Raw genomic sequence first — 14,549 nt, forward strand, 5'->3', positions numbered from 1 at the left:
AGGCGTCACTTCAACCCCCAGCCCTTCCTCAATCCAGTTACCTCTCTCTCTGCGCTCCAGATATTCAGCCGCCTCCAGAAGGCGCTGGATGTTGATCACCTCTACCCGTTCCATAGCCCTCCTCGGATGGAGGGGGCCTCCTTAGCACCCTAGACCTTCTGCAGAGCCACTGGTTTCAGAGGGCTTTCTTCTTACCCTTGCAAGTGGCTTTTTTTAGAAGGATCGTGACCCCAAAGATAAGTCCCCCGATTTCTTTCGGGACAGGAGTGAAGCAAAACAAAACAGTATACCAAACAGGAAGTCTGCGGATGTCCGTTCTGCCGCTTTCAATAAGTTAACCAGTGCGGAGGGGAGGGGGTCTGATAAATCTAACAACTCCGTTCCCTGAATCCTAGCCACATGCTTCCCGAACTGTCCGCCTCGGAATTGTTTCCTGTCCTTTTTGCTTCATCTCCTTGTCCTTAACCCAGATCTTTAGCCCCCCGTCCGGTCCTTGGCTGGCTGAGCTCTTCCCCTTAAGCATTAAGCATTACCCCCGATCTTGCCCCCGCTCCCTTCCTCCTACAAACCAGGCACCAACAGTTAGCCCTCCCCCACTTCTCCGTAATCTTAGTCCCCTAGTGCTGCATCCTGCCCTCTAACTCCTTGTCCTCCGAGATCCTACACTTTTCCTCTGAACCTCAGTATTGCCCCAGCATCCATGGTCCAATCCCTCTCTCTGAGATCTAGCCGTTTTCTCCGCCTCCTGCAGCAGATACTGTAGGTCTCTGCCTTTTTCACAGTTTGTTTACCTCTGCTTAGAAATCATGGGAAGGGGGAGGGGACACACATGAGACTTTGTCCCGATGCCACTTGGGAAATGTAGTTCGCTGCTCTCACAGACTTTCGTGCCGCGCGCGTGCACAGGCGCAGCAGCAGCAGTTGCATTGTGGGAAGTGCTGGCTCTTGCGCGGGATGTGCGCAGTTTAGTTGGCTGGACCAAAGAGGTTGCAATGTAATCTTTTCACTGACTGTTCCGTCCCCCTTTTTCTGCACCTATGGTATTTGCGAGCATAAGGGAAGGGAGTGGGGGGAGAATCCGTGGTTTGTTTGTGGTAAAGCATTTGTCTTTCATGTGGATCGAGCTGCATCTATTGCTGTGCTTTAGAAACATTTTAAGATGCCAATTTAAACACCCAAATCTTACACGCACCCTTGGGGAAAGTTTCATTTTCACTGAAATCGGTGGGGGTTACTGCAAAAAGTAAGCACGTTGAGGACTGGTGTAAAAAAAAATCTTGCATCGGAGGTAGGCTTTCTACATGATAGGTGTTCTTTAATGAAACGCGGTACTCCAGACACTGTCCTGGATGGGGCCCCTCTTCCTAATCCACCCTAGGTGTAGGTGTAAAAACAAGGTCAAAGGAATCGAGAAACGACGGGTCCTGCAGCCTTGGCGGAATACATACGGCTGACGTCCCTACAACGACTGCATGAAAGGCCTTAGTGTTATGACAGATTTACCGCGGATCCCTGCTTTTTCCCCTGCTTCTGTGGTTTGTAATTATCGATCAGTTGTGTCTTAGGTGTTATTAAGTGCTTAATTTTTATGTGGCGTTAAAGATCCATGCCATTGTGCAATAATTAGCTTTAAAAAAACAATAACACCAAGACCTAAGCAGATCACACACTGCCTGTTTTGCAGGTTGATTGATATTAACCATAAGCAAAAGACGCTTTGGAAAAACAACCATTAACAGTTACAACCCAAGCAGAATTTTGCAAACTTTAAAACATCAAGGGAAAAAATATCCAAAACTAACAGCAGCAGACCACCTTTACTAGGGCCAACTAAAAAGCCGCAAAGAAGCAAGCTAGATTTCAGGTTCATCAAACTCTTTCACCAGCTGGATGGCTGTTAAGCAACAACCAAGAAGAAAAAAAGGAGAAACAGATGTTGCTAAGCAGAATGGAAAACGAAAGTCTGCAGCTTGTAATGGTTTAAGACCGAACGGAGGAGGTGTTGATGGGAGCTTACAGTGCAGTTCTTTGCAAAGTTGTTCCAGTCTAAACCCTCCGATTCAATAGATTGTAATTTTGCACAGGATTGCAACTTAAGAATTCTTGAGGTAAAAAAATCACAAGGCAAAGTCCTACAAGTCTATCAATTGTTAAAATGCAATTCAATGTACCAATAGGCCCGAGTGGCTCTGTAATGTGTGTGTTTCTTTAAATGGTTGGTAAGTGTCAGAAGAACAAGAGGGGTGAAAGAGGGAGAAGAGTGAGTGAGCTGATTGGTTGGTGACTGAGAGTGTGTGTGAGTGTGTGAGAGAGAGTGAGAGAGTGTAGAGAGGGAAAGCAGAGTGTTCCCTTTGAAGTCAGTAGCTGTCAGTTGTGGTCTATCTACACAGAGTCTGAGAAGTAGTCTTCTAACTAGAATCATATAGGACTGCCGTGAAAGGCATTAAGATTCTAAAGGAGGAAGAAAATATACTTAAGGGGACATATTAGGAAAAATCTAATAGAGTATTTTAAGAGAGTGAGGGGGAAAGATTCTGAGTAAAAGGGAAAGATTCTAATAAGCAACTTAATAAAACATTTTGTAACCAATACGCTTCTTTTACCAATAAAGTTTTATCTTGTTTATTGTTAACCCAGAGTCTTCTCCACAGAACCACATAGTCCAACGAAGGAGCCTTAGAGCTCGGGCACAATACTGTGGAAAAGGTTAATTAGAGAATGGAAGTTATATTCCTGGTGGCAGCGATACTTTGAGTGAGAGAAAGAAACAACAAGAAATTTAAAACTACATGACACCTAACCACACAAAATAAGAGAGAGGTACTGTCACAGGCTCCTTTATGGATGGCCTCTCATCTAGGCTGGGGTAATGGCCAGCTCGTCTTAGCCGGGGAGGCAACAGGCAGCAAGATCATCACAATTCCTCCTCTGTCACACAGGCATCAACAGAGCACTTCTGTCTGAACTCTTTAGAGGAAGATCAGGCCTGAGTGTAAGGTGGCTCTGTAAAAATGAGCCTCAGATGGCTACCTTTCTGAGCTTAAGCTCACCAAAACTATTTATTCATTTGTCAAAAAAATTTCCCCACCCAACATGGAAAGAGGGCAGTGTTATCTTCCCCTGTTATCTTCACAACAATCCTGGGAGGTAGGTTAGACTGAGAAACTGTCCCAACATTACACAATGAGCTTCTTAAATCTAAGCTGGTTAGATGAGTTTAAATGACCAAGACATCTTTCAAGATATTGCATCAAGATGTTCCTCCAGAGCTTTCAGTTAAAGCCTAGACCTAGGAGACAGTAGCATGCTGGGGACTGGATATGATTCTATCCTAAGAGACCTCAGTATTTTCCAGTTCCCACAGCTCCATTAGAGTTTTACAGCCTTCTGTGCTCTCCAACAGTCAATAACTTGTTATGGGATTTTTGCCTGCCAAATAGGGTAGACCTGGTTAGATCTACTGCACTTGCCAAAACAGGGAACCCACTGACTGCAGCAGATCTCCAGTTGGCTCACCACATTCACCAGGGAAACTCCTGTTATGTACTGAGGGAGCTTGTGTCTGAGCGAAGGCTCCAAAGGTCTTCATGTCTATTGGCCGTAATGCCAGTAACAGCCAATCATGTTTGTTGCTTATTATTCAATAGCTGCACTGTTAATAATTACTTTGTATATAGTTCATGCAAATAAAGGATTCTACCAGTCTACTTGGTATTGGTTGTTGTTTAAAGTAGGTGTGGTTTTTACAAGTATAAATTGATTCCTATTGAACCTGTGTCTTTTGGGTTCAGAAATTCGGAAAAGAGCTGCCTCGTCTCAGTACTTAATAGGCTCCAACTGGATTATTACTGTCACCCTGCCTCTGGCCACCTGCAATCCACAGTCCCCCCAATTTGACCACACCTTTACTTTCCAAAATATCCCTAATGCTACACAAACCCAAATACCACAATTTGAATAAACTATGCACATTAAATAATCTGTCTCCAGTTTTACACAATCAACATGAATTTGAATTATTTCTTTGGAACAAATTTCCACCTGATCTATTTCTTTGGAACAATTTACTACCTGGTCTAGGTAGTACTTGCCTTTGCATCTTTCAAATGGAAGAGTACTATCATAGTGTCAGGCACGGTGGGCATGTAGTTTTTCCAAAACTGCCCGGCATTCTCAGGATGGACATTAGGCCCCCTGGAAACCACATATCCCAGGAGATGGAGGTAAAAAGAGACCTCTGTCATTGCTACAGCCCAGTTTGTTCATTGGGATCAGGGACTCCTATGCGAGACAACAAAGCTGGTTGACAGATCTACAAAAAAAAAAAGCATATTGGTGGAAGTTCATTAGGGTTTGTTGTCTTGTATTTCGATAAAGCATCAGAAGAAGAAAAATATCATGAAGGATGGGTTTCTAGTGAAGAATCAGAACAGTTTCCATTACAGAGAATAGTAAAAACATTAAATCCTTTCCTGAATTAAATATGCTGAAAACAAATTAATAAAAAACCAGTGGCAGCAGTATAAGCTTTAATATATATCATAGTATCCTATCATTGTAACCCCACAAATTTACTAGAGACAGTGGTAATCTTCAGGAAAATCATTTTTCTAGCCCATTTCTCCATCTATAAAATGGAAAATATGAGCTAACTTCACTATTCTTTTCCTGAGAATTTATGAAATACAAACTATAAACATGTTTGCATACTAAAATGCTCTTTTCTTTCCTTCAGAAAACGCATTCAACTGGCAGTTTCCATGAGATGGGCATGCATTTGGGGGGTTGCTTGCAATGCTTCCTCTAAGCTGTGGAGTCTTATGAACACAAATTCTACTTTGTGAGCTACTGGCATTAAAGTTGTGAGCGAGTGATTTGGCTACTGCATAAATTAGTTTGCTCTGGAGCCATCATTCCTGAGTTAAGAAAAATATGTGAGCCAGAGGCTAAAAAACTGTGAGCTAGCTCACACTAACTCAGCTTAGAGGGAACGCTTGCTTGGGATATTCTTCGGTCGTGATGACTTTTGCAAGCTTTCCCTTACACAACAATCATATGTAGAGATGCAGATTTATTTTCCTTTTAAACAATTAATTTCTCATAATTTTACCTAAAAGTTTTGTGGGGTATGATTACAAGAAACCTCTGGTATCAAAAGACACACAGCAGATTTGGTAGCCCTCAAAACCCAACTCATGCTATTGACACATATACATACGCTTCCCAGGCAGGGATGCTGTACAAGTCTAGTATTTGGATCTGAATGTATGCCACTGGCCAATACTTTTAGCAGCTACATTCTCACCCTTTAAAACGAGGCTTGGGAGTGAATATCCACACCAGTTGTACTTTTCTTGGCAGAATGCATGGAGCTCTAGAATGTTCTCCTCTTAGGACATTATTACCAGCACATTAGCAAGCAACGGGTCCACAGTACAGCCACCTACTACTTACAGTTTTCTTTCTGTTAAAAGAAAAGGTACTCAGGGGTATAAAGGGGTATAAAACAAACCCACAAATCTGGGGTGCTTTGTTACTCCAGCCCCAAATACTTTGGTGTAAAATAATACCCTTGTAGGGATAGTTTCAGAAAACTGTTTCAGAGAATCATTTTAAGTGTTCTGAAGAGATGCAGCCTTTCCTACTGGAGAACCAGAAGAATATTTACCATTACAACAGAGAAATATATTCTTGTGGTGGCAAAAGTATCACAGGTACTAACAGCAGTTATTAATGTTAGATCTTTCCTGCCTTGTGTGGAAGTGTGTTTTCAGGCTCTGTGTGGTTGGGCATTGTGAAACACAATGTGCTCTGTCACCACCCAAACTGGTTTTTTGGGGCGAGACATCTACAAGGCAAAAGCCCATTCACAAGCACAGATTTGAATTGCTAGCTTGCCCAACAGAGTGACCTAGTCCTGGTAAGAAACAGTACTGCCCTTTAACTAACATTTATTCCATGAAGATAGATCCAGGTGGTCAGCCATGCTGGTCTGAAGCAGTAGAGTCCAGTGGCACCTTTAAGACAAAGGTTTATTCAAGCTCATACCTTGAATAAACCTTTGTTGGTCTTACAGGTGCCACTGGGCTCTACATTTGTTCAACATTTATTCCAGTGTGAGCTTTCCAGAATCAGAGCTCAGTTCATCACATGCTGTGAATCAAGTCCACTTATTGATCAGGAAAATTACAGAAGGGTAAGGCAGGCAGAGAATGGCTTGATACAAATCTCATCACAGATCCTTCAGGTGTGATTCTCTGTCTAAGAGACTAGACTGGACTAGCTTGTTACACATAATGGATGATGAGAGAGGTCAGAGCTTCCAGCCTCACATAGGGTGCCAATAAACAAAATGTAATTAATAGGATAACCAACAATTAGCTGAGGAAGAAACAGCCCAAAACATAAGAAAATAAACTTCAGTATGATACAACATATTGAGATCAGCCAATTAAAGGTTTTTTTTAAAGCTGGTCCTGTTGAGCTATTTGAAATGACAGTAAGTGAGGAAACTCCAGTCTCTGTTTAGGCATGAATGATAGAAAGGTGTTTTAATTTCTTGATTAATTCTAATGCAGTACCTTTGTGTTGTATAGTCCCTTTGAGGTTTTGTTGTTCTTGTTTTTCGTACAACAATAACTGCAACTGTATGTTCAGGAAGGTTAAAAGGTTCCCCCACCATGTACAAACACTCTCATAAACTTTGTAAAAGGAAATATATTATGAACCTGGGATTCAGATGTTTTCATCCTGGAGCTGAGCTTGTAAAAATGTGTCAGCAAAGTCAAACATACATATTGATATGAATGTTTAATTAATTTGTATGTCCTGTTTTGTAGCCTTATGACAGACAGGAGGCATTACATGGGGTTTTCAGGGGTTTCAAAACAATATTCAGCTTCCATGAAAATCAATGCTAACCTCCATTTGATTGCAATTTTTTAACACGTAACAGCAGGAGTACATGAAAAAAGTAAAAAGGAAATTTATGTACCTGAACATAAGTGATTTCCAGTGACTGAATAGCCTACTAAAGTTCAGTGAGATTCCCAACCAGTTATTTTCAATCATCAGCATTTCTCAGGACAAACTAACAAGAGAATTGCTGTGGTGGAGTGGAGGAGAGACCTGGGGAGCAATCCCAGCCATGTTTATTTAGAATCCTACTCAGGTCTAGTCAGTAGCGTCTAGTCCAGAAAAGTCAGTGTTCATAGGATGGCACTGCTAAATCCCAGTTTAGGTATGGCCACTGGACATTACTATTGTTCAGCATCTGTTCTCATTCAAGAACTACATGCTGTAAGCCATGAAGTGTTAAAGAACTGGATGTCCCAAAGCGTACATATTTAGACCTTTCATTTTGGATCGGGCAGTTTTAAGAGTGAATCCTGGTGTTGTTTCCAGCACTTGGATGGAACTTTCCCTCCTTGGGGCTGCCAGGCAGGGATGGACCTTGGGGAGAGTGACATTTGGGGAAGGGGAAGAGCTCCACCATTGAGTTCCCCCTCTGAAGATGCCCTAGTTTCCAAGGGAACTGATCCCTGTAGTTTGGAGATCAGTTGCAATTTCAGGAGATCTCTGTGCCCCACCTGGATGTTGGGAACCCGACTTTCTCACTTGTCATGTGCAGAAGGGAGTGGAAACAGAGAATTACATGCCGGCTACTTTGGAGAATGACTTCTGTGAACAACCCCCAGGCATTCATGCCCAGTTCTCAGCATTCAGTAATATGGGGTCACCATGAGCATAGAGCTTCAGCTTCTCCATAGTAAATGGTCATCTGAATTTCTCCTTAGGGACAAACAGCAAAGGGCAGCAGCCTGTTTGAAACAAGCAGACTCTGAGATTCTTCTGATATAGATATTGTCCCCATGGGAATGGTTTTGGAGTAATTCCTTCAGAGGAAAATATGGTTTTTTTAAACATTGAAATTGCTTATTCAAAAGGATTTTTTTTGGACACTCCATGAACAGAAGCTAGTAGGAATCCAATATCCCTACTCACATATTCCTAGAAAATCTGCAGGGATGACCAATACAAATGTAACAATTTCCATGCAATTTTCAGAGCACCCCTTCCATAGATGAAACCTTGCCAATAGTCAGGTGCCCTTCGCAAGCTGAATCAGCAGCCACCCACCACTACTTGTCCCACTGCCACATTAAGCCATGGTGTGCCTTGTTATGCCACACTAATCCATACATGAATCCATCCTGTAATCCTCGGAGTAATATTGCTCTGGTTTTCTGTTGAGGAATGAAAAATATTGTGAACATTTTAAAAACCGTCTGGTGCAGTTGCTACGAGTGATTCTATGAGATGAAAGAAGCATGAAGGAGGCGTTCCAGTGTTTTCCTAATGACATGTCAAAAGTGAAGAGGTAGGAGAGGTGTGGTTAGCAGCTTTGCAGGTATCATGTTTGCTCTGTCCTGGTTACCAGCCTTGCAAGCTAACTGTGACATCTGGAAGCAGAATCATTTTGTCCCTCCCTGCTCAGCCTGCCCTTCTTCTACTCCATCCAACACATCCCTATTGTCTTCTGCTGCCTTCTTCATCAGGTTTGCCAAGCCCTGATGTGCAGAAAAAGCGTCAGCTCACATCCAAGCTGCAAGAGGCTTATCTATCATGAGATTTAAAATAATACATTTTTAGATTGCTTTTATTTGCCATCTAGTGTCTAAGGCTTTAGATGACACTGAGGTCAGACATTTTTTATAATAGATATATGTGGTAGAGAAGGAAAGGAAGGGGGAAATAATGGATGAGATTCTCAAGATTTGAGCAGCTATATATTAAGAAAAGATGAGTATGACCTAGAAGAACAGCAGTCTTCTGCGAGACCTTATTTGAACACTGACCCTCGCCAGAGCCGATATATGCAATCACATACCTTTAACTTAGCAGATATCATCAAAGTTGATACTTTTACTGAAGCATTAATACTAATACGAATGCATTTCTTTGACAGTTATATAGACAGTAAAACTCAGGTCTATGCTCAAGACCAGCTTGAAGAGAATAAGACAGGGGTGTTGAACTCATTTGTTATGAGGGCTGGATCTGACATAAATGAGACCTTGTTGGGCTGGGCCATGTGTGTCATAAAATGTAATGCCAGGTAGTGGAGATATCAACTTTATAAAGGACACAAACGCAAAGGGTTTTTTTAACTTAAAATAAAACATGTTTAAAATATTAGCACTCTTGCAATATTTTGTTTATTTAACAGTCTGATAACTGACACCCCTTGCTCTGAATTATTGCATCAAAATGTCTGTACTGTTGCAATCTTGAGTATGCTGTTCAGGTGCGTATCTGTAAGCTGTAAACCTACAATGACACAGCAGCAGCAGAACTGGAAGAAGAAGCAGCAGAAGACAGCCAGTTCCACTGCGGACCTCATAGAAGCCTTCCAGGGGCCTGAACCGGCCCCTGGGCCGCATGTTTGACATCAGTGGAATAAGCATTTATTTTCTTATTGATTATACACATGTTCAGAGAGAGAAAAAGATACACCTTATATTTCCAGTGACAGTCACCAGTGACATGTGCTCTAAAAGAAGACAGAGTCAGGATTCAAAATGATCTAGATAGGCTGGAACAGTGGGCTGAGACAAATAAAACAAATTTCAATAGAGATAAGTGCAAAGTCCTACACTTAGGTACAAAAAATCAAAGGCACAGATATAGAATGGGAGGGACTTGGCTTGACAGCAGCATATGTGAAAGGGATCTAGGTGTTCTGGTTGATCACAAGCTAAACATGAGCCTGCAGTGCGATGTGGCTGTGAAGAAAGCTAATGCAATCTTAGGATGCATTAACCAGAAGCACTGTGTCCAGATCAGGGGAGGTGGTAGTTCTGCTATATTCTGCTATGGTCAGGCCTCACCTGGAGTACTGTGTCCAGTTTTGGGCACCACATTTTAGGAAGGATGTTGACAAGCTCAAAGGGCTTGTATATTATTCTCTTCTTTTCCATTTTATCCTCACAACAAACCCTTGAAGCAGGTAAGGCTGAGAGAATCCAGCAACTGACATGGGAAAGTGGGGATTTGAACCTGTGTTTCCCAGATGCTAATCTGACTCTCTGACTACTACACCACACTAGCTGTCCACAGTGCCACCCGCTCACCAGATTTTGTGCAATAGCTCCCAGGCAACCTCTTATTAAAAGAGGTACGGTTGAAGAATATGAATGATGCTGTTCTCTGTATAGCCCATCAGCAGCAATGACAGTGGGTCACAGGCTGGAAGTGGTTTGTAGGCTATATACTGAATACCACTAAAGCACGGCCTTGTTCCCTACAGCCTTCTTCAGTTTTCTGTTCTATCTCTACCTTAACTCAGTGAATCCTAAACAGTTGTTGGCCAGGCAATGTGCTTTCATAGAAATTAAAAATAACCACGTGGCTGTTTACAGGAGCTTTGTGGTTTCATCTTCAGGGAGCCATCAGGTAAGCATTCTTCACAGATGGTGCCTGACTTTGGAACTCCTTTCTCAGGACCATTTCACACCTTATGACCTCCCAGTGGAGAGTACTGAAAATTGCATTCATGTGATACATAGTATCTGTAAGGCATTTAAACACCACTTTACTCATGGTTCAACATAATTGTGTGCATATCAGTGCCACCACACAGTCCTGGAAAGTCTCCACACAATTAGGCCTATCCATGCAGAAAGCAGCTTTCAAGTATTACAAGGAGGAGGAGTTGGTTTTATACTCTGCTCTTCACTACCCAAAAGAGTCTTGGAGTGGCTTACAATTGCCTTTCCTTCCTCTCCCCACAACTGACACCCTCTGAGGCAGGTAGGGCTGAGAGAGTTCTGAGAGAACTGTGACTGACCTAAGGTCACCCAGCCGGCTTCATGTGGAGGAGGAATGGGGAATCAAACCCAGCTCTCCAGATTACAGTCCACCATGCTTAACCGCTACACCAAGTTGGCTCAAGTAGTCTTGAAATCTGATTTGTTGACATTTGGACAAGGCCTCTGTTTTGTTTTTAAATGGTATGTTCTCTAAGCATCACTGTGGTTTTCAACTTTTGTTTTCTCTGTGTTCCATGAGCATTGCATGAATTTTGTTCAGTGGATATATTTATGTACATGTTCAGAGGCCTGTCTTGGGCCACTTGTTCTCCACAGCTACACCACTGTCTGGAAGGATTACTTGCCCACGAAGGGAACTCTGTATTACTGAAATGTATAGCCCAGAAGATGTTAATTTAGAGTGCAGCAGGTACCCCAATATTTGATTTTCATAATGTTGAAGCAGTATTCATTGCTATTATTCTTAAGCAAAATGCTTGTTCTGTAGAAAAGCAGAAGCAGGATGCTGAACTGATGAGGTCCCATGGACCCCAGAGTTCAAGGACTGGCTATAGTCCATCATTGCTAATGCTGCAGTGTCTTTCACAATGCCAGATTTGTTATAAATAACTAATATTTTAATTATTATTTAAAAATGTCAATAGAGTAAAAAAAAACCCTTTAACATTCCATGGGTGAGCTTACAAGTGGAGTCCACATTCTTGCACTGGGAGGCTAAAGTGCTTTACTTAATATCTGAACACTTGCTCCTTACTGAACATTAAAATACAGTCTTCTACATGCTTGTTCTGTAGCCAATAATGCGGAAACCTTTCAGTAATTCCTTTTCCTTTGTTTGAAACAAATGGCCTTCTTTCTTCAGTTAGCCTGCTATGCTGGAGAGACCGAGAGCATACACACTTACACATGTCTAAACCAAAATTAATGGAGCTGTGGTGCAGTTAAGGATTTCTGATTAAAAATGAAATTTAGGAGTGAAATTGAGATGCCGGTTTAAAAAAAAACATTATAAATATTCAAATGTTTGCAAAATGTATTAATGTCACCATGATGATGGGTATAATTGTTAATTACACTGGGGTGTTGGGCTTTATAAAATTAATGCAAATATTGCCCTAAAGCAGTTGCCAGCAGTATAAAGACAATGACATATGGTATATGGGAATCAGAAAATAAAACACGCCTCTCAGCTCTCCCACCACAATCTGATAAACAGGCAGGAGAAAAGTGAGAATCATAAACATGTAATGGATTTTTTTTAATTGCCAGGTGGAGTACAAATGTCATCACATTTTTAAGGTGATGCTAATTTTTTTAATCTAAGAGCTGGATTGATACACTATTTGTAATAATCAGTCTATTTTTAGGTCAGGATTGCCCCTTTCTTTTGTCCATTTACTCAGGTACTCAGTTTTTTTCAAAAGAAATTGTGCACATGTTGTTTTTCCTAATATTAGACCTCAAGGCATTCTTGGGACTTTCTAGTAGGCTGCATAGATATATTGCAACAGCAACTTAAAACAAGCAGCGGCTTTCTCTTAAAACTCCCATTCGTCTTGTAAAGACGGCTCTGCAATTCAGTATAGAAAAACTGCAGATCAGATGTGTACAGCTAGTAAACAAGAGACGACTGAGAATCCGAGTATCACATGCAGTCGAAGGTTTACGGTAGTACATTAGCCCGGCTGCCTTCACAAGTCTTTGAGGTTCCGCTATATTGATGCCAAGCAAAGTGCGACAGTAGGTTACAAACATCCTGGAAAATGTCAGAATTTACATGTTTACAGCCATATTAATTTCTGATACCTTGACGGACTCAGATATTGCTAAGGGAAAAGTAAATACAAGAAGCTCCGCCTTTCAAACATAAATAACTTTTACTGCTCAGCAAAAGACGAACGTCTTTCTCTCTCTCTTTCTCTGCATATGACTCAAAAGAGCCGATTCCCCCCCCCCCCTTCCGCGCCCATCCAACCTAAGGAGAAGCAATGCACCACAGAGAAAACATTGAATAATTCGCTTTGCAATCTAGCAGGAATTTACAAGGAGATCTACCATTGGCTCTCTCACTGCACAAACAGGAAAGGACTGGACTCTGATATTTCCCGTCGCGGCACCCATTCGTGCCCTTATTGTTATGGCACTTCTTTTAACTTGGCGAGCACCGTACACGCCAGCAAGAACTCTACTGCTTTAAGCGGAGACTATGACATCATCCGACCACAACTCCCAACAAGGACACTCGCTCGGTTGCAGGCCCCGCCCATTGATCTCCAGGCTCAGCAACGCGTGACATCATGGGGATAAAGAAGCTTCTCATTGGCAGAGATGCCAGCAATAGTCGCGCCCACCGGGTTAGATCAAGACCAATCAAAAGAGAGGAGTTTGTCTCCATGTGGAAACCATGTGGTTCTAAGAGGGGGGGAGGAGCTGAGGCCGATTATACTGTAACCCAGCCAGGCGGCTCAGAGTGCACCCGAGGAAGCGGCGGTGTGTGCCGTGGCCTCAATGAAACTTTGCAGGCGGCGGGGGCGGGGGCTGGGTCTGTGAATAGACGCTGCCAATGTGTCAGTGCCTTGTTTTCGTCTTCAGAGAGTTGCACCAATCTGTGCTGGAGAGTCTCATTAAAAAGTTTTAGAAATACAAACGGGTAGTGGGCTCTGAAAACTGTCGTTGCAGCTCGGAGTTTGCAAGTACACGACTAAACTACCATTGCGTCATGTTGTTTTGTTTAATTCCGCAAAAGAAATAGAAAAACAAAGGAAAATGTTATGTATCTTCTCCGGCTACTGAAGTTATCACGGGAGGGGGGGAATTAGATCCAACAAACCTCCAGAATGCAACGGGAGCAGAGGGGGTGCAGGACGCCACTGAGGCGCTGTTATTAATGGTTGTACTGCTTGCAAGGGCCAATGTAGATTTTCCCCCTTGAGCCAAATGGCCCTGGGGTACATCCTAAAATGTTAGCGATCCCACACACACACAAACCCCTATGACTAACAGCCCTGTTTACATCCGATCACAAATGTAGATAGGCCTTTCTGGTGGAGACACCTGGAGACTTCGATTTAGGCAGGCGATGAATGACGAGATAAGGGCATGAATGCGTGCGTGTCGTCTACCACATAGTACTGGCTGCTCAGAAGAGGCTATATAAAAATACTACGAACTGACAATATAATATGCAGCAGCACCAAACAGAGCTTCCACTGTAAGCAGGAGCTGCTCTTTGGGGCCGTAGCTGAACTGTTGTCAGCACCCACCAGCTCTGTAAAAAAAAAAAAACACCGGGCCTGGCTGTGTTCAATGCTGAAAGTGCTAGGCGCGCAGGCTTGTGGCTTTGGCTATGACGGGTGTTAACTGAAGGCTTTTTTAAAAAAACAAAACCCTGCAGCAGTAAATAAGACAAAAGGGCCTGGGAGATGGAGAACAACGTAAAGATCGAGTGAATGTTTAAAAGTCTGGAGGGGAGAGAATAGATACTTTGGAGCCCCACTGTTTGTTGTTGTTTGGCTTTGTTGTGAGTGCCGGCACTGGCGAGCATGCGAGGCTGACCTAGTTCATCGAGTTATAGACACCCTCACCTGCACTAATGAAATGAGGTGACCACATAAACTGATTACTCCCATCCTAGACAAGTTGCTTCGAGCGACAGGCGCCAGCATCAGCCTGTCTCTAACCCCCCCCCCCCCCCCCCTTTTGGGCCCCCCCCCTTTT

General features: G+C 42.7%; 1 pseudogene; it reads right to left on the bottom strand.

Moving 5' to 3' along the window:
- LOC107116905 overlaps positions 1-14,549 on the bottom strand; it is a 16,857-nt pseudogene that overhangs the window by 544 nt on the left and 1,764 nt on the right.

The sequence above is a fragment of the Gekko japonicus genome, unplaced genomic scaffold, assembly GCF_001447785.1.
Source record: "Gekko japonicus isolate JY-2015 unplaced genomic scaffold, Gekko_japonicus_V1.1 scaffold2346, whole genome shotgun sequence".
Classification (NCBI taxonomy): domain Eukaryota; kingdom Metazoa; phylum Chordata; class Lepidosauria; order Squamata; family Gekkonidae; genus Gekko; species Gekko japonicus.